The 25864-nt window shown below is 40.7% G+C and overlaps 1 long non-coding RNA gene across 2 annotated transcripts in view; it reads right to left on the bottom strand.

The window, feature by feature from the left end:
- Nucleotides 1-25212, bottom strand: part of Gm31115 — a 131839-nt gene extending 106627 nt beyond the window's left edge. Inside the window, exon 1 of one of the 2 annotated variants that reach the window (XR_390647.2) lies at nucleotides 25020-25212. This is a non-coding gene — a long non-coding RNA (predicted gene, 31115). The remainder of the gene's footprint in view (nucleotides 1-25019) is intronic. The other variant, XR_001784339.1, reaches the window with a different exon arrangement.
- Between the last annotated feature and the right edge of the window lie 652 nt (nucleotides 25213-25864).

Here is a 25864-nt window from a genome sequence, read left to right as displayed (position 1 = left end):
GTGTTGAAGTCTCTGAAGAAAGAAATTGAAGAAGATCTGAGAAGATGGAAAAATCTCCCATGCTCACAGTTTGGCAGGATCAATATAGTAAAAATGGCTATCTTGCCAAAAGCAATCTACAGATTCAATGAAATCCCCATCAAAATTCCAACTCAATTCTTCAATGAATTAGAAAGAGCAATCTGCAAATTCATCTGGAATAACAAAAAACCTAGGATAGCAAAACTCTTCTCAAGGATAAAAAAACCCTCTGGTGGAATCACCATGCCTGACCTAAAGCTGTACTACAGAGCAATTGTGATAAAAACTACATGGTACCGGTATAGTAACAGACAAGTAGACCAATGGAATAGAATTGAAGACCCAGAAATGAACCCACACACCTATGGTCACTTGATCTTTGACAAGGGAGCAAAAACCATCCAGTGGAAAAAAGACAGCATTTTCAACAAATGGTGCTGGCACAACTGACAGTTATCATGTAGATGAAACCGAATTGATCCATTCCTATCTCCTTGTACTAAGGTCAAATCTAAGTGGATTAAGGAACTCCACATAAAACCAGAGACACTGAAACTTATAGAGGAGAAAGTAGGGAAAAGCCTCGAAGATATGGGTACAGGGGAAAAATTCCTGAATAGAACAGCAATGGCTTGTGCTGTAAGATCAAGAACCTACAAATGGGATCTCATAAAATTGCCAAGCTTCTGCAAGGCAAAAGACACTGTCAATAAGACAAAAATGCCACCAACAGATTGGAGAAGGATCCTTACCTATTCTAAATCAGATAGGGGACTATTATCCAGTATATATAAAGAACTCAACAAGGTGGCCTCCAGAAAATCAAATAACCCCATTAAAAAATGGGGCTCAGAGCTAAAGAAAGAATTCTCACCTGAGGAATACCGAATGGCTGAGAAACACCTGAAAAAATGTTCAACATCCTTAATCATCAGGGAAATGCAAATCAAAACAACCCTGAGATTCCACCTCACACTAGTCAGAATGGCTAAGATCAAAAATTCAGGTGACAGCAGATGCTGGCAAGGATGTGGAGAAAGAGGAACACTCCTCCATTGTTGGTGGGAATGCAAGCTTGTACAACCACTCTGGAAATCAGTCTGGAGGTTCCTCAGCAAATTGGTCATAGTACTACTGGAGGATCCCGCAATACCTCTCCTGGGCATATATCCAGAAGATGTTCCAACCGGTAAGTAGGACACATGCTCCACTATGTTCATAGCAGCCATATTTATAATAGCCAGAAGCTGGAAAGAACCCAGAAGCCCCTCAACAGAGGAATGGATACAGAACATATAGTACATTTACACAATGGAGTACTACTCAGCTATTTAAAAAAATGAATTTATGAAATTCCTAGGCAAATGGATGGACCTGAAGGACATCATCCTGAGTGAGGTAACCCAATCACAAAAGAACTCACACAATGTGTGCTCACTGATAAGTGTATATTAGCCCAGAAAGTTAGAATATCCAAGATATAAGATACAATTTGCAAAACGTGTGAAACTCAAGAAGAACGAAGACCAAAGTGTGGACACTTTGCCCCTTCTTAGAATTGGAAACAAAACACCCATGGAAGGAGTTACAGAGACAAATTTTGGAGCTGAGACGAAAGGATGGACCATCTAGAAACTGCCATATCCGGGGATCCATCCTATAATCAGCTTCTAAACACTGACACCATTGCCTACACTAGCAAGATTTTGCTGAAAGGACCCAGATACAGCTGTCTCTTGTGAGACTATGCTGGGGCCTAGCAAACACAGAAATGGATGCTCACAGTCAGCTATTGGATGGATCACAGGGACCCCAATGGAGGACCTAGAGAAAGTAATAAGGAGCTAAAGGGATCTGCAACCCTATAGGTGGAACAACAATGTGAACTAACCAGTACCCCCCCCCCCCCAGAGCTCGTGTCTCTAGCTGCATATGTATCAGAAGATGGCCTAGTCGGCCATCAGTTGAAAGAGAGGCCCATTGGTTGTGCAAACTTTATATGCCTCAGTACAGGGGAACGCCAGGGCCAAGAAGTGGGAGTGGGAGGCTGGAGGAGTGGGTGGGGAAGCATGTTGGGGACTTTTGGGATAGCATTGGAAATGTAAATGAAATAAATACCTAATTAAAAAAAAAAAAGAATCCAGGCCAGAACAAATTAATCCCTTGCTTGAGTGGAAAGTTACAGTCTTATACATACAAACTTCGGGGGAGGGGGGGTTGTCAGTACATCTCTTCTCCATACCTTCTATGTACAAGAGTGGAGGAAAATAAAGTAAAATGTATTCTTACCCAGCTGTAGATGAATGGTGTGGGATAAGAGTAACAAGTGGGGAAGTTACAAGGTGAAGAATATAAAGTACATGTGCACAGTGCAGGAGATGACAAGGTGAAAAGAAAGTCTGAGTCTTTGAATCCCAAAGGATCATAATAGTACCCTGGTATTATTTCACTCATAGAGCAGTTTCTGGACCAATGTGCATCTCTATTCTAATGGACACCAGGATCCTTGAAGGCTTAGGATACACTTGGAAAATGGGGGCAGCTGAGCAACTGAACAATGAATAAACCAAATATAAGAAGTTGAAGAGGATAGATGTGGCTTTAGGGGAATTTACAGTCTCTCTGATTAGCTGGGAATCTCTTTATGGAGCAGAACAGAAGGTGGCATCATGCCTCTCAGTGCAGTTGCTCCCCAAGGAATAGTCAGGAAGTCACTAGGAGCAAGAAAGCCTGGTAGGACACATGATGACCATTGAGGATAGGGTCAGTGCCACAGTAAGTGGGGAGAATTCAGCAAACTTTGAGCCCAAGGTCTAACTCTTGGCAGATCCCAGTCAAGAGAAAGATTGAGCTTCTGTCCACAAAGTCCATCCCTCCCATTGGCTTCACCTCGAGTCTTCCTCTTTGTTTTTTCATTTTTACTTGATGACTCCCCTTGAAACTTCTTTTCATTGAAAGGAAAAGCCAGGATTCTTTTGTCTTTTGTTTTTTGTTTTTTAGTGAGAGAGTGGGGGTCAGAGAAGGGCAGTGACGAAAGACAAACAGCATTCACAAGGATATGAGTATGTTTGCAGGGGTGCGAACTCAAGTTTGAAAATGATTCTTAGGAAGAGGCCTTTGGTGCCAAATAGTTGAGTTGGTGCCAGTCATTTATGACTCCTTCTTTATCATTTCCCCTCAGATGAGGCAGATCAGGACAGATCCACATTCCATCTCTTGGTTTTTGAGGCCCCTCCTGGCCTTCCTCTGCTGGTTTGTTGAGGCTCTTGAGTTTGAGAAAACCCGCCTGGCAGCTCCATCTCAGCATGTTGAGGCGCTTATGCAGATGGGGGGTGTCTTGGGAGCCATGGCAACAGAGTCACAACAAACAAAAGCAACCCACTGCCTTCCAGCACAAACAATGAAGACCTCCCCAGTTCCCCAGCTAGTCTACAAAGTCGCTGAGTGGCCACATCTCTAGAGATCCTCACACCAGACAGTGAGCAGCTGTTTCAACTTCTATGGAAGAGTTTATACATAAAATAACTCAAACTGAGCTTAGCCATGAGCCCATGAGCGTCTCCTCCAGCCATTGGTGCTAACTTCCCCTCTACCACCTCTCATGCCTTCATGTTCATTCTCCCCCCACCCTCACCTCACCCCACCCCACCCCCACAACCTCCTGTCTTGCTTCTTTCTTACTGGCTGTGCAGGTTATATAATTAGAACTGAGAATACAACAAAGAGTAAGGAAATTATTTCCATCCTCATTGTACTCACGGAGAGCTGAAAAATACAAATATATGACCAGTTCCCTGCCTTTATCACAGTGATCAAAAACAGGAAAGAGCTCTCCTGTTTACACCAAAGGCTTTCAGAGAAGCCTCTAACAGGGAGACAGGTCAGATCTGGCTTTCAAGTTTTACTCAAATGAGGACAGGAAGAGAATGGAGAGGAGTAATAGAAAAGGGACTCAAGGAGGAGAGGAAGGGATGGCACAGGGTAGCGAGTGGACAGACATCTTCATAGGAAATCATGCAGCTTATATAGACATGGAGGATGAAATATGCCTAGGCTGAGCTGAAGAACTTGTTCAGCAGTTCTGGTGCATAGCATGGCACCAGAGAATGGATCTTAATTGAGGCAGTGTTGCCTTACTGACAATTCTACTGGGTTCCTCCCAACAGCAAACTAGCCATGGCTTGTACCTTCAGACATTGGCTGTGTCAGCTTATAAAGACTACTGGATACCCCAGCCCCATTTCCACTTCTCTCTCCTCTCTTCCCTCTCTCCTCTCCTCTTTCTTCCCCCTCCCCCTCTTTCCATGCTGCTCTCTCTTTCTGTCTTCCCCTCCCTTTTCTCTGCCTCCACCCCTTTTTCCAGACTTCTGCTCCTTTCTGTTCCCCCACAATAAACTTCCTTATATCAAATCTGTCCCGTGGTGTGATTTCTCAGGGAACACCTTGCCACAGGCCGGCAAGGTACTCCCTTCCTCCTGCCTTGCCACATTTATAGTTCATAACAGACAGTTCTGACAGTACAATCAACTCAGAATGGGTTGAATGGTATAACCTGAATCTTGGACATGGGAATGATGTTCCTTGACACTAGGGTGGCCAGTAAGTTTTGGTCTCAATAAAAAGTGTAACAGCTAAAGCAAACAAGTGAGAAAGGACAAAAATCCTGTTTTTTTTTTCATTAATTTATTTATTTATTCATTTTAAGTCTATCTCAGCCCCCTCCCAGTCCTACCCTTATAAATTCCTTCCCCATTAGCTCTTCCCCTTCTCTGAGGAGAAAGGAAAGACCTCCTTGGATAACATCCTACCCTGGGACATCCAGTGGCAATGGGATTAAGCACATCCTCTCTCACTAAGGCCCAATTAGAAGACCCACAAGAAGGCCAAGCTACACATCTGCTCATCTGCTACAAATGTGTAGGGGACCTAGGTCCAGCCTCTGCATGCTCTTAGGTTGGTGGCTCAGTCTCTGTGAGCCCCCATGGGTCCAGGTTAGTTGACTCTGTAGATCTTTTGTGGTGTCTTTGACCCCTCCAGCTCACCCAATTCTATTCCCCCAGTCTTCTACAAGGTACCCTGAGCTCTGCCAGATGTTTGGTGGTAGATTTCTGCATCTGTTTCCCTCAGCTGCTGGGTAAACCTTCTCAATGACAGCTATGTTAGGTTCCTCTCTGCAAGCATAGCAGAGTATCATTAATAGTGTCAGGGGGTGGTTCTCTCACATGGAATGAGTCTCAAGTTGGGGCAGTCATTGGTTGGCACCAATCTCTGCTCCATCTTTATTCCTGCATATCTTGTAGACAGGAAATGCCTACAGGATATCTTCTTGACTGGCTACAGGAGATAGCCACTTCAGTATCCATATTCCCTAATGGTGGGGGGGGGGCATCTCTGGGACTAGCTGGAGACCCAGGAAGGGCAGGACTAAAGTCTTCTGCACAGAGAGGGGGTAAAAACTGTCTATGGAGAGAAGTGAGGAGGCATGAAAGGAAGTAACCTATAGGATGGAAAGCCAATGTTTACAGAGTCCACATCTGATAAGGAGTCAAAATCTCAAATATATAAGGCACCCAAGCCATTCAAAAGTGAACAAACAGAATAACTGATTTGAAAAATAAATGAGCTTCTTAGAAATAAATTTCTACAAAGAAAATGAGCTGATGGCCGAAGGGTACAAGAAAAGGTCACTGGTAATCAGAGCAATGCAAATACAAGCCACATTATGAGGTCATAATGGTTATGAGAATATTTTTAAGAAATAAAATTAAGAGCTAAATGTTGGTATAGGGAGAGATGGGAAACATGATACATTACTGGGGTGCGGGTGGGGTAAAAACAGTGTGGAGGCTATGCAAAACAATGCAATCAGTTACTCAGAAACCTAAAAGTAGATTAGTCACATCATCCACACTCTCATTTCCGGGTATCTATGTAAAAGAAAAGAAATCAAGCTGTCAAGGCAATCATGCAATCACGCATCTTTATGTTTATTACACCATTATTCAAGCCAATATACACTATTCAACTGCTCATATGCAGAAACATAATTGCTCATGGCTGATATTCAGGTGATAGGATAGTATTCAGCCTGATAAAAAAACGTTATGAACCATTTGTGACAGTATACAGAAACCTTGGGGACTCTGTGGATAATTAAAGATATTGGGGTGTTTAAATGGCTACACTCATAAAAACAGAATGAAGAATGAGGCTGCCAAGGACTGGGAGGGGGATGAGAAATTGCTGTACAATAGGTAGAAAGTTTCAGTTAGAGCCAGGCCTGGCTGCTATCTTACCTGTAGCACTCAAGAGACTGAGGGAGAAGGATTGCAATATAGACAAAGAAAGGAAAAAGTGGAGGGGGAAGAAAAGGAGAGAATCATGGGAGAGGGAAGGAGAAAGATGGAGATAGGTGAGAGGAAGAGAGGGGTGAGTAAGGGAGGGGAAGAGGAAGGGATGGGTGGAAAAGGGAAGAACAGGGAAAAGAAAGAAGAGGAGGGAAGGAAAGGGAATATAGAAGGAGAGAAGCACAGGGGAGGACAGAAGAAGAGGGGAGGTGATTGGAGGGGAGGGGAAGGAAGGGAAGGGGAAAGGTGAGAAATGAGAAGCAGCTTCCCACCCCCCTCTCAGTCCCTGTCAGGCACATTCTTCATTCTGTTTTTAGTTGTTTAGCCATTTAGATAGATACTCCATATCTTTAATTATCCACAGTATCCCCCAAGGTTCCTGCATACTGCCACATATAGCAAGGTTCATTGTGATTTTAGGAAAAGTGAGAAGCAGAGTAGAAGGGAAGAGGCAGGAGGGTAGAGGGAAGAAGAGGAGAAAGAAGAAAGGGGAGGAGGGCAGGAATGGAGAGGGGGGGACAAGTGAAAGGATAAGATTCAGTTATGCAAGATAATTTCTACACATCTGCTGTACAACAAAGTTACCTAAATAGGATGTGTATTGAAAGATTTGAAAAATTTGTTCTATGGGTAGATCTCATATTAAATATTTTTACAGCAGGGCATGGTGGCACACGTCTTTAATCCCAGCACTCTGGAGGCAGAGGCAGGCAGATTTCTGAGTTCAAGGCCAGCCTGGTCTACAAAGTGAGTTGCAGGACAGCCAGGGCTATACAGAGAAACCCTGTCTCATAAAACCAAAATAAAATAAATAAATAAATAAACAAACAAATAAATATTTTTACAACAATTTTTAAAGACAACAAAATACAATAAATATTAATAAATAAGTACATAAAATAATGAATAAACTAGTTTATTCAGCCAGTATAGTCTTTATTTCATAAAAATTATGCAGGCAGAAAGGGAACTTAAAAGATAAAGGCCCACAGGCATCCCCTCAGGAAGAAATGAAATAGGATAGCAAGGCAGTGTGAGCAGCAGAGACAAAAGTGTCTGAGTAGAGAGCCAACTCCCTTGGTTCAATTCCCATCCATTCTCAGCTTACGTAAACAGTCCAGAATGCCTATTCCATGTAGCCCTGCTATCTGCTTACCTAATTTGTGTCAAGGATGGATGCAGGTGAGGCTACACGGAGCTAAAAACTTCTTCTCCTTTGCTCCTGCCTGGTTATTGGATGTATTAAAGTAATTTGGTCAGCAAAAGCCCCGTTTACTAACTATTCCTATTTAGTAATTAGTGTCTATTTGCAACATGAAATCCTAGAGAAATAAAATAAGGCTTTTGAATGTTTCGCAAATTCAATTTGCAATGGAAAGACACATGGTTCCAGTGGAGTCCAAAGTAGCTGGAAGGGAGACTAATGCAAACCAGGCTGAGGGCTCAGTGAGAAAGGCATTGTGCCGGGCCTCAGCTTGCCCTGACCTCTAGTCTGCTTTGGATGGAAATCTGAACCTTGGGAAAAACAAATGATGCAGTTGGCAGAGACTGCTTTTTCTATACTTATTACTTATTCACTTTACCTCCTGCTCACTACCCCATACCTGGTCACTACTCCCACAATCCTCATCCCCCCTTCCTTTCTCCTCTGAGAGGGTGGGGGGTCCCCTGAGTATCTCCATACCCTGATACTTCAAGCCTCTCTGAGGTTAGACATCCTCTCCCATTGAGACCAGACAAGGCAGCCCAACTAGTAGAACATATCCTACATACAGGTAACAGATTTTGGGATAGCCCTCACTCCAGCTGTTTGGGAGCCACATGAAGACAAACTGCACATCTGCTAGACATGAGTAGGATGGCCTAGGTCCAGCCTTTGTATGTTCTTCAGTTGGTGATTTAGTCTCTGAGAGCCCCAAGGGTCCAGGCTAGCTGATTTTTCCTGTGGTTGAATCTGTAGGAAGATGGATGTTGAAGACCACAGGAAGTTGGTCTTCCAGTGGAATTCCTATACCCTTAGGGCCCGCAATTCTTTCTCCTATTCTTCCATAAGAGTCCCCTAGCTCCATCCACTGTCTGCTTGGCTGTGGGTGTCTGCATCTGTCTGAGTCAATTGGTGGGTGAAATCTCTCAGAGGTCAGCCATGCTAGACTCCTGTCTGCAAGCATAACAGAGTACCATTGATAATGTCAGAGACTGGTCCTTGTTAGTGGTATGGGTCTCAAGTTGGGCTTGTCATTGGTTGTCCATGCCCGCCCCCTGCCCCCCAATTCCTCCATTTCTTATAAACAAGTTAAGTTTTGGGTTGAAAGTTTTGTGGGTTCATTGGTGTCCCTATTGCTTCACCAGGGTTCCATAGTCTGCTATTTTTTAAAATGAGTGTTGATACAGGCTCTACAGTCATCACTTGGACATTCATGCGAGGTCACAATTCTTCTCTGAAAGTCGTATCCCTGAAGAAAGGCATTGGGGTTATATATACATACACATACACAAGTATGTACACACATACACACACACACACACACAAATACCTTTCAAGAATATAGGTTTTACATTTTGTGTATTCTTTATTGTAAATTTGTTTGATGGGTATATATATATATATATTTTTAGTTTTGAGATTTTAATACATGAATGCTTTATTTATATTACTTTCCCTTATCAATTCCACCTATGTTACCCACACTCCTTCCTAAATTTGTGACTTCTTTCCTCTTCAATATTACTACATAACATACAGATGTTATCCTTCATACATTATCCTATACTATATAATTAACATAATATAATGGCTACTGAGTCCATTCAGTGTGTGTGTGTGTGTGTGTGTGTGTGTGTGTGTGTGTGTGTGGTGTATGTTTAGGGCTGACTAGTTGGGGTTGTATAACCTATCAACCTATCACTGGGTTCATTGTTGGAGAAGTCTCTGTCTCTCTGTCTCTGTTTCTGTCTCTCTCTCTCTCTCTGTCTGTCTCTCAGCAGACATTAATTGCTTGTGGGTCTTCATGTAAAGGTGAGGGCTTGGAGATGCCATTATGCAGGTTTTGTTCAGGCAGCAATAGTGTTCATATTTCATGGTTGCAGCATCCCTGTGACATCTAGAAGATGCCATCTTACAGCAAATGTCCTAGACCCCCAGCTCTTAGAATCTTTCCTAATTCCTCTCCTTTGATGCTTCCTACACCTTGGGAGTATTCGTTGTGCTGTAGATGTGCCAACTAGGACTCCTTTCCATATGCTCACTTATTTTCTACATTTTAACCAGCTGTGGATCTCTATGATATTTTCCATCTTCTGCAGACATAAGCTTCTCTATAGAGAGGTGATAGCTAGATGTATCTATGGTTACAAAGTTAAATGTTTAGCAAACCTATATTGACTTAGAAAAGTAGTGGTGGTAACAGGTGTCCTGGTCTTCTGACTCTTGCAATCTCTCCACTCCCTCTACTGTGCTGTCTCCTGAACCCTAGGTGTAGGGGTTGTAGTGTAGCTGTATTAGTTGGAGTTCAGCATTCCACAGTCAGTTATTCCTTAGAATTTGACCAGTTGTGAATTTCTTAGTACTTTGTATCTACTGAGAAAAAAATTGTAATGTTCATCTTCAATCACATTTCCTAATGGCTTTCCCTTGAGTCAGGGAGAGAATGAGGAAACCATTTAGCAGATCTCCTTTATAATATGCAATGCTTCATATACTAGATTAAAATTATAAGGATAACTAAATAATGATGTAACAAGTTATTTATTTATTGGACACATTACATGAAATGATGTGCTATAATCCACCTCAGATGGATATTTGTTTCTTTACACCACTCTATTGGCCATGACACTATGACTTATTTGTGGAGGTCAGTGACTTGGCCATCTTTATAGCCTTAAATCCAAGTTGTGAATGCAAATCAGTAGTTGCTCAACATTTTAAGGGATTTTAAAGGAACATTTGACTTACTCGATAAGTGATGGTTGGAAGTCCAACTTGCTTATTTCATACTTGGGAATTCTGAGGAACTAAAGGCCAATAGAGTTGTATGTGATTATGCTCAGCTAAAGAGAAGCAAGGTCAGAATTGATGCAGTGTCCCTTTAGATTGCTTAGAAGATCACTTTTGGGACAGGTGTAATTCAGTAAAAAAATGTCAATATGAGACTCTTCATTCTGCACTATCCCTGTGGTTCTAAGTGCTCTTGTAAGTCAAGTATGGAAAGGAGAAAGTGAGCACAGAGGGAATGATCAGAGTGGCTAGGCCACAAAACAAGGGTCATGTGGAGCTAAGAGAAGCTGGAGTAAGCAAGGAGCAGGATGCCCTCCTAAGGTGTTCATATGAAGTACATACCATTAAGACTCTGACTTCATACTTCTGACCTCTACAACTCTGCTAGCAAATTTCTGTTGTTTTTAATCCTCCAAATGTATGGTCATTATTCTTAACTCATCCTTTTGGGGTATCAGTCTTCAGATTCAAAAGCATGAGACTTAAGTATCAATGTTTTGGAGAAAATGTACCAGCAACTATCTTGCTTTTCTAAGCTCAAACACAAGTGAAATATAATGCTCTCATGTGGATACACTTTCTATGACACATTTTTTTCATTCTAAATTCCCTAGGTAACAGTGTTGTGCCATTGATTCTGCACCTGATGCATTGCACAACTGCCCATATTTTTCCTAGTATATGAGTTCCTTGAACACTATGCTCTAGCCTCATTGTATGCTTTCCCACTTATGTGGGTCCCTTCTTTCTCATGGGCGGGAACTTCACAGAAATGGCAACATAGAAGAAACATTAAGCACTAGCAGAGGTCCCGCTGGCTGTCTATCAGTGTTTGTCCTTGCTTCCCAGACATCTCAGGAAATGTGGTTCAGTCTTAACTTCCATGAACAAGAGAAATACTTGCAGGACACTTAAGGTCATAGTCACAGATTATTCAACTAGTGAACTTGGTAGAGATATATCCAATCTCTTAGTTCAAAATGTCATCAATATATGCCATAATATGTTAAGGTAACATGAAAAGAAATAGGTACAATATCTCCCCATTTTACTGAAGTAGAAGAGAAACAATGCTAAACACATATCCCAAATGAGCATAAGGGGACACTTTAGACCCTTTAGTCATCCTATGTGACCTTTCAGTGTCCAGAAATAGGATGTTTTAAGGCAATATATGTATGTGTGTAGAAGGATAAGGAGAGACTAGAAAACAATAAAGCCAGTGTCGCCATGCAGAACATTGCAACCTGTCCTGTAGGTCAAAGAATAGCAATTCCTTCTTACCTGTACTCTACTAGGACAACTATTTACAAAAGCAGTGGGGGAAGAAACTTTCCACCAAGGCTGCACTTGACAATATCTGGAGACATTTTAGTTGTCAGAAGGAAGGAGGAGGTGTTACAAGCCAGGAATGCTGTAAACATCTAACAATGTACAAGACAGTCCTCCGCAACAAAGAATTTTCCGGCCCTAAATGTCAATGTTCAGAGGTTAAACATATTGTGCTGATAGGGGTTCCCTCAAATCAAGACAACTTCTAATAAGACCATTATCTTTACAACTTTACATACCAGAAAGTGCTAGAAGCTTGAGGGCTAAGGATATAATTAATCTAGGCATTCAGATATACAAAGAGACTCACTATGGTTATCCATAGAGATATAAGCAATAATAATGACAACTTGAGGGTTTGGTTGTGCATGTGCACGTATCCCAGTCTGCTTATAATCTCTCTTCTTTCTCCTTGTATTGGTTATATATTCACTTGTGTCTGTTAAGTGAAAGAGTAGTGTCTGAGAAATAAATGACTTCAGTAATCCAGCCCCGTGAGCCTGACTATGGACTCAAAGTTGGAAGGAAATTGAAGCCATTCAACTAGAATGTAAGACTCTGATGCAGGAGACTAGCCTACTGGGAGATTTTCTATATGTGGCAGCTTGGGAGACTGAATGAAGTAACATTAGCATGGACTCCTGTTGCTGTCTTCCTCCTCCTCTGCACTTCCTTCTCTCCTTTCTTGTTACATGAAGAAGGAAAGGAGGGCATGGGCATCTGAGATGCCAGCTGGGGTGAACAGCAGAATCTACTTGTAATGGCCATCAGTTACAGTCTCCAAACTTAAGTCTTTTCCTGTAGGGCAGCTATTTCGTAGAGTGCTGTCATAACAATCCAATAAAAGGGGAACTTTTTGAAATAAGTTAATTTGATTTTCATTTTTTGAGTAAAGAGTTTGAACTAATAAACTCATATTTATAAAGCATTTTAGAGTTCACTATGTGTTTGTACGTTTGTGATTTTATAAGTCACACACACAGTAAACTGGACATGAGAGTACTCTCTTATTGACAGGTATAAAAACTAAAATCCAAACTGACTGTGGTTAAAATGGCCATTGTAACACCAAACTCCAGAGCCTAGTCATTTTTCCCTAGGGAAAAAAGTCTCACTCTTCCGGTAAGAGACAGTACCATAAAAATATTGTAATAGTAGTTTACATCTACACTGGATTTAGCATCTCTCAAACTCTTCTCAAGTGTTTCATAAATATGAACTCACAGAGGTTCATAATTTCTTATATAAATTCATGACAGTGGTCAACTTAGCTGTATTAATAAGGGAATTACAGCATTGTGAGTAAATGCCCCAAAGTCATAGAAATAAAAAGTTACACACTCAGGGCTCAAACTGGGAATCATAATGATCAACCTTTGCACCAAACACAGGAGCAGGGCAGTTATGCAGAATAAGCCAAATACACATAGCTAGGGCTACAGTCCAAATCCTAATACTGTTTTAACCTATATTGTCACTCAGTATATATAGCCATTCTAAGTAATAGCAGATGTATAAGAATTAACTAAAGACCAAACCTGCTCTTCATATCTTCTCATATACTTATGTAATATGTCCTCAGTAAACCCAATGAGTCAGTCTACAAACTTGTTTAGAAGGAAGATCAAAGATAACTTTCAAGAAAACTTCATTACAAATCTATTCCTATCCTCAAAGAAGAGGTCCATACTCAAACACATCTTTGGAAACAGGGGTTCTAGGAGAAAAACCATCTGCACTTTATTAGAGAAAGAAAGAAAACATACTTCACCAAATTCAGTAGCCAAATTAAAAATATGCTGGCTCACCGTCCATAACAAAAGCTGGATCTGTCATATCCAAGTCACTTGTGTCCCCAAAACACATGTAGAGAGAATCTTGGGGACTTGTTTATTTCAGAGTTTCCTGGTAGTGAATGTGGGCTGAGGGTTTGGGCATGCTCCTTTTCTCTATCCTGCTACTGGAAAATAACTAAAGGGATCAAAACAAAAAAAGGAATTTCTGAGTCCAGAACACATGTCTTTCATAGAGAGTGGAAGGCTATTTATCATTATCTTGGCAAATATAAGACACAATATTTAAAAGAAAAATTCATTTCAGAATTTTCAAAACAGCAATATTAGCTACAACAAGGAAAATAATGATTATTTTAAATTTGCTTAAGCAAATTTCCAAGTCACCTTTATTTTTCTATACATATAAATTTTGTCTTGTGGATCCACTCATGCCTTGTCTTGGGCTGAAGACACACCTCTGAGACCATCTTAGTGTAACCCTGTTACCTTGGTACCTGAAATAAGTAGATACCCAAATTAGCATCCAGTAGAAAAATCCTGTGGAAGCCTATGAAGCCTGGACCACTTGAGTTTCTCAAGAGTGAAGTTAAGGAGATAAAAGCTGATTTCAAGTTGAGGTTTAAGGAGATATGGTTCATCTAGGAAAGAGATCAGCAGTAATAGATGCAAGCATCACCAACAGAATACAAGAGATAGAGAAGAGAATCTTAGGTGTAGACGATACCATAGAAAACATTAACACAACTATAAAAGAAAATGTGAAATGCAAAAGGATCCTAACACAAAATATCCAGGAAATCCAGAACACAACGAGAAGACCAAATCTAAGGATAATAGGTATAGAAGAGAGCAAAGATTTCCAATTTAAAGGGATAGTAAACATCTTCAACAAAATTATAGAATAAGACTTCTCTAACCTAAAGAAAGAGATGCACATGAACATACAAGAAGCCTATAGAACTCCAAATAGACTGGACCAGAAAAGAAATTCCTCCCATCACATAATAGTCAAAACACCAAATATACAAAACAAAAAAAGAATATTAAAAGCAGTAAGGGAAAAATGTCAAGTAACATACCCAGGCAGACCTATCAGAATTACACCAGACTTCTCACCAGAGACTATGAGAGCCAGAAGATTCTGGGAAGATGTCACACAAACCCTAAGAGAACACAAATGCCAGCCCAGGCTACTAGACACAGCAAAACTCTCAATTACCATAGATGGAGAAACCAAAGTATTCCATGACAAAACTAAATTTACAATTATATTTCCACAAATCTAGCCCTTCAAAGGATAATAAAGGGAAAACTCCAACATAAGCAGGGAAACTATGCCCTAGAAAAAGCAAGAAAGTAACTTTTCAACAAACCTAAAAAAGGATAACCACATGAACAGAATTCAAAATCTAACAGCAAAAATAACAGGAAGCAACAATTACTTTTCCTTAATATCTCTTAATATCAATGGACACAATTCCCCCAATAAAAAGACATAGACTAACAGACTGGTTACATAAACAGGACCCAACATTTTGCTGCATACAGGAAACCCACCTCAGTGACAAAGAGAGACACTACCTCAGAGTAAAAGGCTGGAAAACAATTTCCAAATAAATGGTCCCAATAAACAAGCTGGAGTAGCCATTCTAATATTGAATAAAATTGACTTGCAACTTAAGTTATCAAAAAAGATAAGGAGGAACACTTCATACTCATGAAATATGAACTCTCAATTCTGAACATATATGTACCAAATGCAAGGGCATCCACATTCATAAAAGAAACCTTACTAAATTTCAAAGCACACATTGTCCTGCACACAATCATTGTGGAAGACTTCAACACCCCACTCTTGTCAATGGACAGATCATGGAAACAAAAATTAAACAGAGACACAGTGAAACTAACAGAAGTTATGAAACAAATGGATATCTATAGAACATTTTATCCTAAAGCAAAAGGATATACCTTCTTCTCAGCACCTCATGGTACCTTCTCCAAAATTGACCATATAATTGGTCACAAAACAGGCCTCAACAGATACAAAATATTGAAACAATCCCATGCATCCTATCAGATCATCATGGGCTAAGTCTGATCTTCAATAACAACATAAATAATAGAAAACCCACATACATGTGGAAGCTGAACAACACTCTACTAGATGATAACTAGGTCAAGGAAGAAATAAAGAAATTAAAGACTTTTTAGGGTTTAATGAAAATGAAGCCACAACATACCCAAACTTATAGAACACAATGAAAGCAGTTCTAAGAAAACAATTCATGATTCTGGGTGCCTCCAAAACGAAACTAGAGAGAGCACAGACTAGCAGCTTAACAGCACACCTAAAAGCTCTAGAACAAAAGGAAGCAAATTTATCCAAGAGGAGTAGACAGCAGGAAATAATCAAACTCAGGGCTGAAATCAACCAAGTGGAAACAAAAAGAACTATTATACAAAGAATCAACCAAACCAGGAGCTGGTTCTTTGAGAAAATTAACAAGATAGATAAACCCTTGGCCAGACTAACTAGAAGGCACAGGGACAGTATTCTAATTAACAAAATCAGAAATGAAATGAGAGACATAATAACAAATTCTTAGGTAAGCCACAAAAGTCATCAGTTGCTACTACAAAAGGCTTGCTATGCTTGTTCAAACTTCTCTTTGTGAGACTTAACCAGAGAACAAAGTCTCTGCTGAGCTTTTTTGAAACTTCCTTTGTCACTGCAATTAATCTGAGGCTCTTCACCTTAGTCTCAGGCAGACTTTTCAGTCAAGGGCAAAAAGTAGCCACATTCTTCATAAAAATACCACAAAAATAGTCTTTATGCCACATTCTGATATTCTCTTTTGAAATCTCTTGGCCCAGGTTAACACAGTTCAAATTACTCCCAGCAACAAAGTCTTCCATATTTCTACTAGGATGATCCATTAATCCCCATTTAAAGCATTTCATTGTGTTCCAAATCCAAAGTCCCAAAATCCACATTTTTTCAAATAAAAGCATGGTCAGGCCTATTACAGCAATACCCCAGTCCCTGGTACCAACTTCTATCTTAGTTAGGGTTTTACTGCTCTGAACAGACACCATGACCAAGGCAAGTCTTATAAAAACATTTCATTGGGGCTGGCTTACAGGTTTAGAGGTTCAGTCCATTATCATCAAGGTGGAAGCATGGAAATATCCAGGCAGGCATGGCACAAGTAGAGCTGAGAGTTCTACATCTTCATCCAAAGGCTGCTAGTGGAAGACTGACTTCCAGGCAACTAGGATGAGAGTCTTTAGTCCAAACCCACAGTGGACACACCTATTCCAACTAGGCCACACCTCCAGATGATGCCACTCCCTGGTCCAAGAATATACAAACCATCACATCCCCTAAAGAAATAGAAACAGTCATTAATAGTCTCCCAACCAAAAAAAGCCCAGGACCAGATGGGGTTAGTGCAGAGTTCTATCAGACCTTCAAAGAAGACCTAATACCAATACTCCTCAAACTATTGTGTGACTTCTTAAATGGTTTTGCTAAAGTTCTACTACCCCCACCTTGAGAGCACATTACTTGGCTATGCTTTTTTCATCATACCTCTTACCCTGGTCTTCCTGATCTCTTTATGCAGTTTTCACTGTAAGCAGAGTGCTGGTTCTGTTAGAAGTAAACTCTAGATGAAAATGCTACCAAAATAATATTAAAATGGAATCCTTTCTCCTCTCCTCTCCTCTCCTCTCCTCATCATCTCCTCTCCTCTCCTCATCATCTCCTCTCCTCTCCTTTCCTCTCCTCTCCTCATCATCTCCTCCCCTCTCTACAGTATTACTATTGCCTATTGATATCATTTTTTGATGTTTAAAGTAAACAATGGCAAGCGTTTTCAATGTGAATGAAAACACAGGAACCATCACTAGCCATTACATTAAGTGTATCCTTTCCAGAGTTATCTAGAGACAGGGGAAAAAGAATAATCAAAGGCAAATGCCCCTGAATCTTTCTTGTCTGTCAGTCTCATCACCTGTCATTTATTAAGGACAAGTTTTTGGATATAAAATGTGGAATCTGTTTAACAAGATTCTTTGTTTTCTTGCCCTTTCAGATTTGGATTTTCTGTTATCTAAAGAAAAAAACAATGTAAGTTTGGACCAGCCTTCAAGGCACAGTCTGACTCTAGGTTGCCTGTTCAGTACAAAACCTTCCTTCCCCTTAAGACTATCCCTTATTGTCCCTGCCCTGTACTTTGCTCCTAATGTCTCCTCTCTGCTGTGTGCAGACACTACATCTACACCTTGGTTAATTGAATAGATAAAGCTACCACAAAGACTGAACTCATCCTATTTCCCACAGGAACAGAAAAGATGTCTTTGAAATAGGCTGTTCTTCAAACTATTCATATGTGATCCACTCTATGGCCAGTTTTAGTGCTTCCATGTCTTTACCTACTTTCCCTCTAAAAATTATATTTATTTACTCCAGCAGTAGGAGCACACTCCACAGCTCAGATGTGGAAGCTGGGAAACCAACTAGCTGGCATTAGATATCTCCTCCTACAATGTGCATGCCTGGAACCCAGATCAGATCACTGGGATAAGCAGTGAGCTCCTCTACCCATTAAAGGGTCTCACCTTTTAGACAAGTAAAGTATCCTACTTTTACTTGAGTAAAAAGAACTAACATTTACTCCATCCTATTATGTGGTAGATAAAGCACACAGCTTGTATCATTTAATCTTCCTAGCAAACTTTGGTCATAGCCTTAAGTTAAAGTAGAGATTCAAGATCAATTCCATAGTTTTAGAAATTAATTTAGACTTAATGCTATTATCATTTAACTGGATGGAAGTTAAATGTGATTACTTGAATCCAAAAGCCTGTATCTCCCCCCAAAATAAATTTTGAGTCAAATAATATACTAAAAAGATCTTTGAAGAATGTAAACATTTAACCAGCCAAGAAATGCCAACGTCACTATTTATTATAACATATTCCTTATATATGTGGATTCTAGGAGAAGAGTATACAGCTAAAAGCAAATCCAGAGACATCCACTAAAGTATCATATTTAACAGAAGAGAAAAAAACAACAGAAATTGAAGAAGGGCTGGAGACAGTGAAGGCCTCTGCTATATAACAGTAGAGGGACACATGGAACAGTGGAATCTGGAAGAGTAGGGTGTGGCTATGCAATTTGACAGCAAGGCCTGAGGAGGGGCAGACTTTATAGTAATGGCTGTTTTTGAGCATCTGAGCCAAGGGGGCATTGGGCCCAGAAGGCAATCTTGGAATAAAGGACTGAAAAATAAAAAAAGAAGAAAAAAAAAGGAGGCAAAAACTAAAATAAATCCTGGGCTCCATGTGCTGGGAACACAGGAACACTGTGACCTTGGAGTCACTTTTTACACTGGCACCAGGTATTTTCCACATAGGTTCTGCACAAGCTGCAGTTTCTTACATGAGTGTTACTGGAAATCATACTGAAAACAGGCTTCAAATGACAGGGATTACTGCCCCACATCACCGTGGGGCCACGTCTCTGTAATCCTTCTTAACCAGAAGAGTTTCCCTCATTATTTACTCTCTGTCTCTCTTTCAGCCTTGTGAGGGGGTGGGGCATCCATCTTTATGCTTTGAGATGCTGAAGCTGTGGTTCTGAAAAACATCCCAGGCTCCTTGTTCACTCCTCACTAAAGTCTTTTACCAAGGAGATTTGGGAGGTGACAAAAAGGAACAGGACACTATTCCTAGTTCCACCCTCTGTTCATGCCCTCTAGAAGCAAAGATAGCCTTGTTCACATCTGCTGGCTTCTACCAGCTCCCCCTATAGCGTGCCTCCCTGGAGACCAGCACACATTTGTATTCTACATTTCAGTGCCTAGCTCACATTCTCATAGCTCTGATAATAGCCAATGTCCCTCAACTAGAGAATGGATAAGTGAGATGTGATAAATCTACAAATTAGAATACTACTCGGCTATTCAAAATAAGGCATCATGAAATTTGAAGACAAATGGATGGAACTAAAAAAACATCATCCTGAATGAGATAACTCAGACACAGAAAGACACACTTGTACTCACTTATAAGTAGTCATAAAGTACAGGATAGTCATGATGCAATCCCAAAGAAGCAGGAAGACCTAGAGAAGGATGATTTAATCTCACTGAGAGAAAGAGATATTGGGGGTGGAAGGAGGGAGGTAACTGGTTAGGACAGGAGTTAGGAAGGGAATAGGAGGGACCAAGTTCCAAGAGATGTGGGAAAGAAAACCGGGGTTAGTGGGGGTTGAAGGAACATTTCTGGGATGAACTAGAAACCTAGGACAAGCAAAACTCCTAAGAACCTATGATGGTGATCCTAGCTAAGACTCCTAGCAAAAGGGAATATAGAACCTGAAATGGCCACCTCCTATAACTAGGTAAGACTTCCAATGGAGGGATAGGGGACACCATCCCACCCACAAAACTTTCAACTCACATTTTTTTCCTGCCTACAAGATATGCTGCAATAAAGATGGAGCAGAAATTGAAGGAATGGCCAACCAATAACTGGTCCAACTTGAGACTAATCCATGAGAGAGAGCCAACCCTTGACACTATTAATGATATGCTCCTATACTTGCAGACAGGAGCCTAGCACATACTGTCCTCTGAAAGGATTTACCCGGCAGCTGTTGGGAACAGATGCAGAGACCCACAGCCAAACATTAGTTGGAGCCAGGGGAATCTTCTGCAAGAAGGAGATAAAGGATTGGAGGAGCCAGAGGGATCAAATATACCATAAGAAAATCTACAGAATGAACTAATGTAGGCCCATATGGGGCCAAAGAGACTGAACCACCAACCAAAGAGCATGCATGGGATGGACCTAGGCCCTCTACATATATGTAACAGTTATTCAGCTTGGTCTCCATATGAGACCCCTAACAACTGGAGCAAAGGCAGTCTCTGACTCTGTTGCCTGTCTTTGGACTTCTTTTCCCTAACTGGGCTGCCTTGTCTAGAATCAATAGAAGAAGATGTACCTAGACTAATGCAACTTGATATTCCAAGGCAGGTTGATATCTATGGGAGGCCTTCTCTTCTCTAAGGAAAAAGAGAGGGGGATGGAGTGAAAAGAGGGGAAAGTGAGTTACTGGGAAGAGACAAGGGAGGGGAAGCAGTGACTTGGGTATTTAATTAATTTATTTATTATAAAGAACTTCCTGTGGTTTCTACAATACCCAAGGCTACCTGTAGTGGTGGTTGTGGTGGTGGTGGTGGTGGTGGTGGTGGTGGTGGTGGTGGTGGTAATTGTGTGGTGGTGGTTGGGTGGTGGTAGTGGTGGTGGTGGTAATTGTGTGGTGGTGGTTGGGTGGTGGTGGTAATGGTGGTAATTGTGTGGTGGTGGTTGGGTGGTGGTGGTAATGGTGGAAATTGTGTGGTGGTGGTGGTGGTGGTGTAGTGATAGTTGTACGGTGGCAGTGATGATTTGGGGTAAATCATTTCTAGTATTGTAACCTTACCAAGGAAACTACTGGAATCAAGAGAACAGAGTATGACAGGAGCAGGTTAAAGAAGAGTGAGAACACCATGTTAATAATAGTTGGGCCATACTGAGTTCATAACACAAACTCAAAGCTCAATAGAAATCCATGCATGTGGAGTTCGATCACTAGAGTATAAGCATGAGAGAACATGTGCAGCACATTCCTGGGCAGCCTCATCCCTGTGTGACATTGGTGATCCAGTGTGAACAGAGGAGGGCTCTGTCCTGGTCAGAAGAGAGAAGCTGGCACCATGTAACTGCAAAACCAGTCAGAACCCTACAGGAGACCTCAGGGGCATTGTCTGGACCTCCCATGGCACGCCTGGACCCTAAGTGCTGTGACTTTGCACATCTCCCTCAGTGGGATTTCTTGAAAAAGCCACAGAATGCTACAAGCTGGGAGATGTGAGGGTGACTATTATCTCATCCAAGCCTATCATTTGACAGATGAAATTAGTCTCTTGTTCCCATCAGCCATATGGTTTTGAGGTTGCTTTCTCCAAGGCTCAGCCGCAAAGACTGGCTAGTTATTTATTTTTTTTGTTGTTGTTGAGAAATACTGGATAAAATGACTGTCTCTGTCCTCACCACAAATGACCTGCTTTTTTTCCTTAGTAGAAAATATTGTGGGTTAAATATTTGATTTCCCACAACTGCACTTTCTCCTGCAGCATAAGAAAATGGTCTATGGGACAGGATAGTCTTAGTGAGAAGGGATCAGTCTGTACAAGAGTCTACCTTTCTTCAGAAAGTTGAGTTAGAGATTCTCTTAGTTCCCCAGGACACACTCTCCTTTCATAATCCTCACCCTTGTCTTTGATATGGTTATAGTTTGCAAGATTTATTGAACATTGGGTTCTCAATTTCATAGTGAACCTAGAGGATTCTTTTATATAAAATATAATATCTTTATTTAGCCATATTCGAAACATTAATGGAGCACTACACTGCTTGTCATTGAAGTCATAACAATAAAGATACCATGTTGCCTTTCAAACTTGTAATTGAGTGACTTTTGTTGACATTAAGGACACAGGAGTGAGCATTATGATCCTAAAGTAAATGAGCTTCAACCTCAGTTTTACCTTAGAGAGTTATAATACTAAAATATTATGTAACTAATTTAATGCTATACAAGAGAACAAATGTACCTTTAGATCCTACAGAACTAGGAATTCACTTGATAAAATTCTTCAGCACTTTACACTTCACTTTCAGTTACTGGTCCACAGCTTAATGGCCTACTTATTACCTGCTGTAAGGCTGTGCATGGTAGAGACAGTCTCAATGAACTAAGTTATACATAAGAATAAGTTATCCATGGTCACATTCAATCTCATTTTAACTATCACTGTCAGATGCAGTGTGTTAATAAGGGAACTGAAGTCCAGAAAAAAAAATCAGAAGCTTAGCCAAGTTAAATCAAACACTAAGTTCCATCATCCTTAATATCATCATTTCTATTATGATAACAAGATGTAATCATCTTATAGTAGGAGCAGCCATTCCTTCCTCCCTCCCTCCTTCCCTCCCTCCCTTCCTTCCTTCCTTCCTTCCTTCCTTCCTTCCTTCCTTCCTTCCTTCCTTCCTTCCTTCAAGCATTTAACTAAGCCTGTTATATACAAACATATTTTAAATAATACATAGTTCTAGCTCTAGCCCATCAAGATGTCTCAGAGCAAAAAAAAAAAGGAACTTTGCTACCCAAACTTGTCAAGCTAAGCTTGATCTCAGGGACTCATATAAATGTGGAAGGAGAGGACTGATTCCTGACAGTTGGTTTCTGACTGCCACACCTGTACTGTGACAGGCATGCTCTCATGTGCATACATTTATACAACAATAATGTATAGTAATATTTTTAAAGACACAGCTCTTATGACCAAGGAGCTCAGACTTCAATAAACAATCTATTCATTAACATGTAACCACCTGGGCCATTTCACCTTCAGTTATTATGAATAATGAGATGAGCTAACATCAGTGTATGAGCATGTGTCTGCAAGCTTTTGTATAGACATGTGTTTCAATATGCTGTAATGTTTTCCCACTATAAACAGGACTGATATACTGTTACAGTCTGTAGCATAAATGAATGTTGATCACATTGTAAATAGAAGTAGTCAGGTATAAAAAGGCATGCATTTCACCATTTTGTTTGAAAAAGCATCTATTAGAGAGACTAGAGGGATGGCTCAGTAAGTAAGAGTGCCTATCACACAAGCATGAGGACCTGAATTCAGGGTAACCGCACCCACATGAAAGCTGCTTGGGGCCACACATGTATAAAACTCTCTCTCTCTGGGCAGACTAGAGACAGGAACATCTCTGAACTTGCTGATCAGGCATCTTAGCCATAGAATAGTGAGCACCAGAGAGAGAAATTGTCTCTAGGAAACAGAGTAAAGACAGCTAGAGCCAACACCCAGTGCCCTCCTTTAGCTGCATCACTTTTATGCACAGATGTGTGCACATACCCCTCCCCTGGTAACACTTAAACATAAAGAACATGTACATCCAAAAATAAACAAACATCCAGTGTAGGTAAAAATCTATAGAATGCAGTGACTATAGTCAAGACTGTGGAAAAGGTTGCTAAAAAAACCAAAATTTCTCTCTGAGCATTCTAAAAATAAACCAAGTGGTGCTTGCACAATTGGGTAAAGAACCAAAAGCCACTAATTACATACTTCAAACATCCTAACTACATACTTCAAAACAAAGAACTTCATGCCATGCACTCAATAGAACATGTAAAACTAAAACTAACTCAAAAGAAGTGTGATGAATGAATGATTTGTGTGAGGCTGCTGAAGGGAATAGCCATACTACAGCTATAACCCACTTTACTGAAAGCATATTGTGTAGTTTGCATTTTAGCAAAAGAATGGCTTATTTTACTTCATTTAGCCATCACATTTTATTTGTCCATTCAGCAATTACAGCCATTGGAACTTGCCATGTGCAAAGCACTAAGTTATAGGGTTTAGGTATAAAGCCCCTAACAGCAGTAACGCCACTGCTTTCATAAAGTGTCCATTTTATCGAGTGACAAGTCAAGAGTATAATGGCGAAAAGAAATGAAGGCAAATCAGAGGGCACAAGGTCGAGGGCTGTGTGTATGTGTAGGTGGGGGGTGGTTATATTTCCCCAGGATGGTGAAAGAAATAGTCACTAGATGACTGTGGGTGGTAACCCAGAGCTGAAGTGCTGGAGTTATAAAAGCTATGCAATGCAGGGATAGAAAGGATGATCTCATATGAAAGCTAATTGAGACTTTATCCACCCTCTTGGTTACTTGCTAAGCTTGTGTGAGTGTGAGTGATGCTGAGGTGAGAGCTACATTCTCATTCTCTCAATTGCAGTATGGTATTCTATTGTCTTCTAAGCTTTCCCATAGCAGTACCCAGTTCCAAGCCCTACCAAGTATGAACACATAAAGTGAAGAAACCTCCATCCAACAGGGATGGTAGGAAAAGCAATGTCTTATATCCAAAACTAGAAAACCCAGTTTGCACATGAAGAAATGAACCCTGCTGATGTTTTCCCAGAGTTAACAGAGTGGGAACTGACCTCTGACCTACACTTTAAGGCCTATCTTTTACTTCACTCTACTCAAGGCTGAGCATAAAACCCCCAACCCAATCAGAATGTCTTCCTTGGTCTAAGTCTCTTTCCTTTCCCTAAGAGCACCAGACAGTCTCCATGTTGCCATAGCAAATGGATCATAGAGCTACCCTGACAATAAGCATACTGTACCCTCTAACTAAATCCAGCTCACAATGTCAGATTATCCCATGCAAAAAAAAAAAAAAAAAAAAAAAGAAAAATCCAGCTCAGGCTCCCTGAAAATCAGTTGGCTGCCTTCCCAAGGAAAGCTCTCTATTCATCTAATTTAACATTTTCTTCAACTATCAAAACGAGGCCAGTGTCTATGCTCTATTCCTGGCTGACACTCCCTCAGAGGCTCCCCTGAGACTGTTCATCCTTTCTATAACCCACCTTTCTGGCCACAAGATTGCAGGCTCTCTCACCCACCTTACCGTCCTCCTGTGGTTTAGAGACAAAGTGAAGATGACCTGATTCTGACGATAGCAAAACAGCAAAGGGTATAAATAGTCCGTTCAGGTCATGGCTTTGAGGTAGAGCTGACAGGTCCTGTTCCCGGAGTGGATGGGAGAAGAGAGACAAATGAGTTCTCACGGGAGAGTTGCCAAGTTCTGACAAGTGGAAGACCAGTGTGGGAGGGAGGGTCAAGCTTGAGTGTGTACCTCCTAAACAGTATTTTATACAGGTCAAGTAGAGACTACCTATTAGATATGCAACCATGATATGTAATACACACTCAGCATGTCTGGGTTTCAATATATCCTGTGACTAAAAGGAGCCCTTCTCAACCTTAGCACAATTAATAATTTTGCTGCATAATTCTTAGTGGTACCTTGCTGTTTTCCTACACCATGAGACATTTAATCAGATATCCACCATCCATGAATTAGATTCCAACAGCAATGTCCCACTTGCCTGGAGTCATGACAACAACAACAACAGTAAAAACAACAACAAATATCTTCCTAAATATGGCACACTATCTGGTGGTGTAAATTACTCCTGGCTGAGAACCACTAGCCTAGTGTTACCCAGGGTTGTACAGTTACTGTAGAAGCTCATGGACAGGGATCTATATATTTACCTATAGATATGTTTACCAATCTTGCACTTTTATTTTTCACATGTGTGCTGACTTGTAACTTGCTTATTTTATCACAGAAGATCTGAACATGCTAGTGCATAGTAATATCTCATTTAAAAATACGGCATACTATTCTGCAGGGAGAATCTCTACA

The sequence above is a fragment of the Mus musculus genome, chromosome 4 (genome assembly GCF_000001635.26).
Source record: "Mus musculus strain C57BL/6J chromosome 4, GRCm38.p6 C57BL/6J".
In the NCBI taxonomy this organism is placed as follows: Eukaryota; Metazoa; Chordata; class Mammalia; order Rodentia; family Muridae; genus Mus; species Mus musculus.
This window is presented reverse-complemented; position numbering and strand designations above follow the sequence as displayed.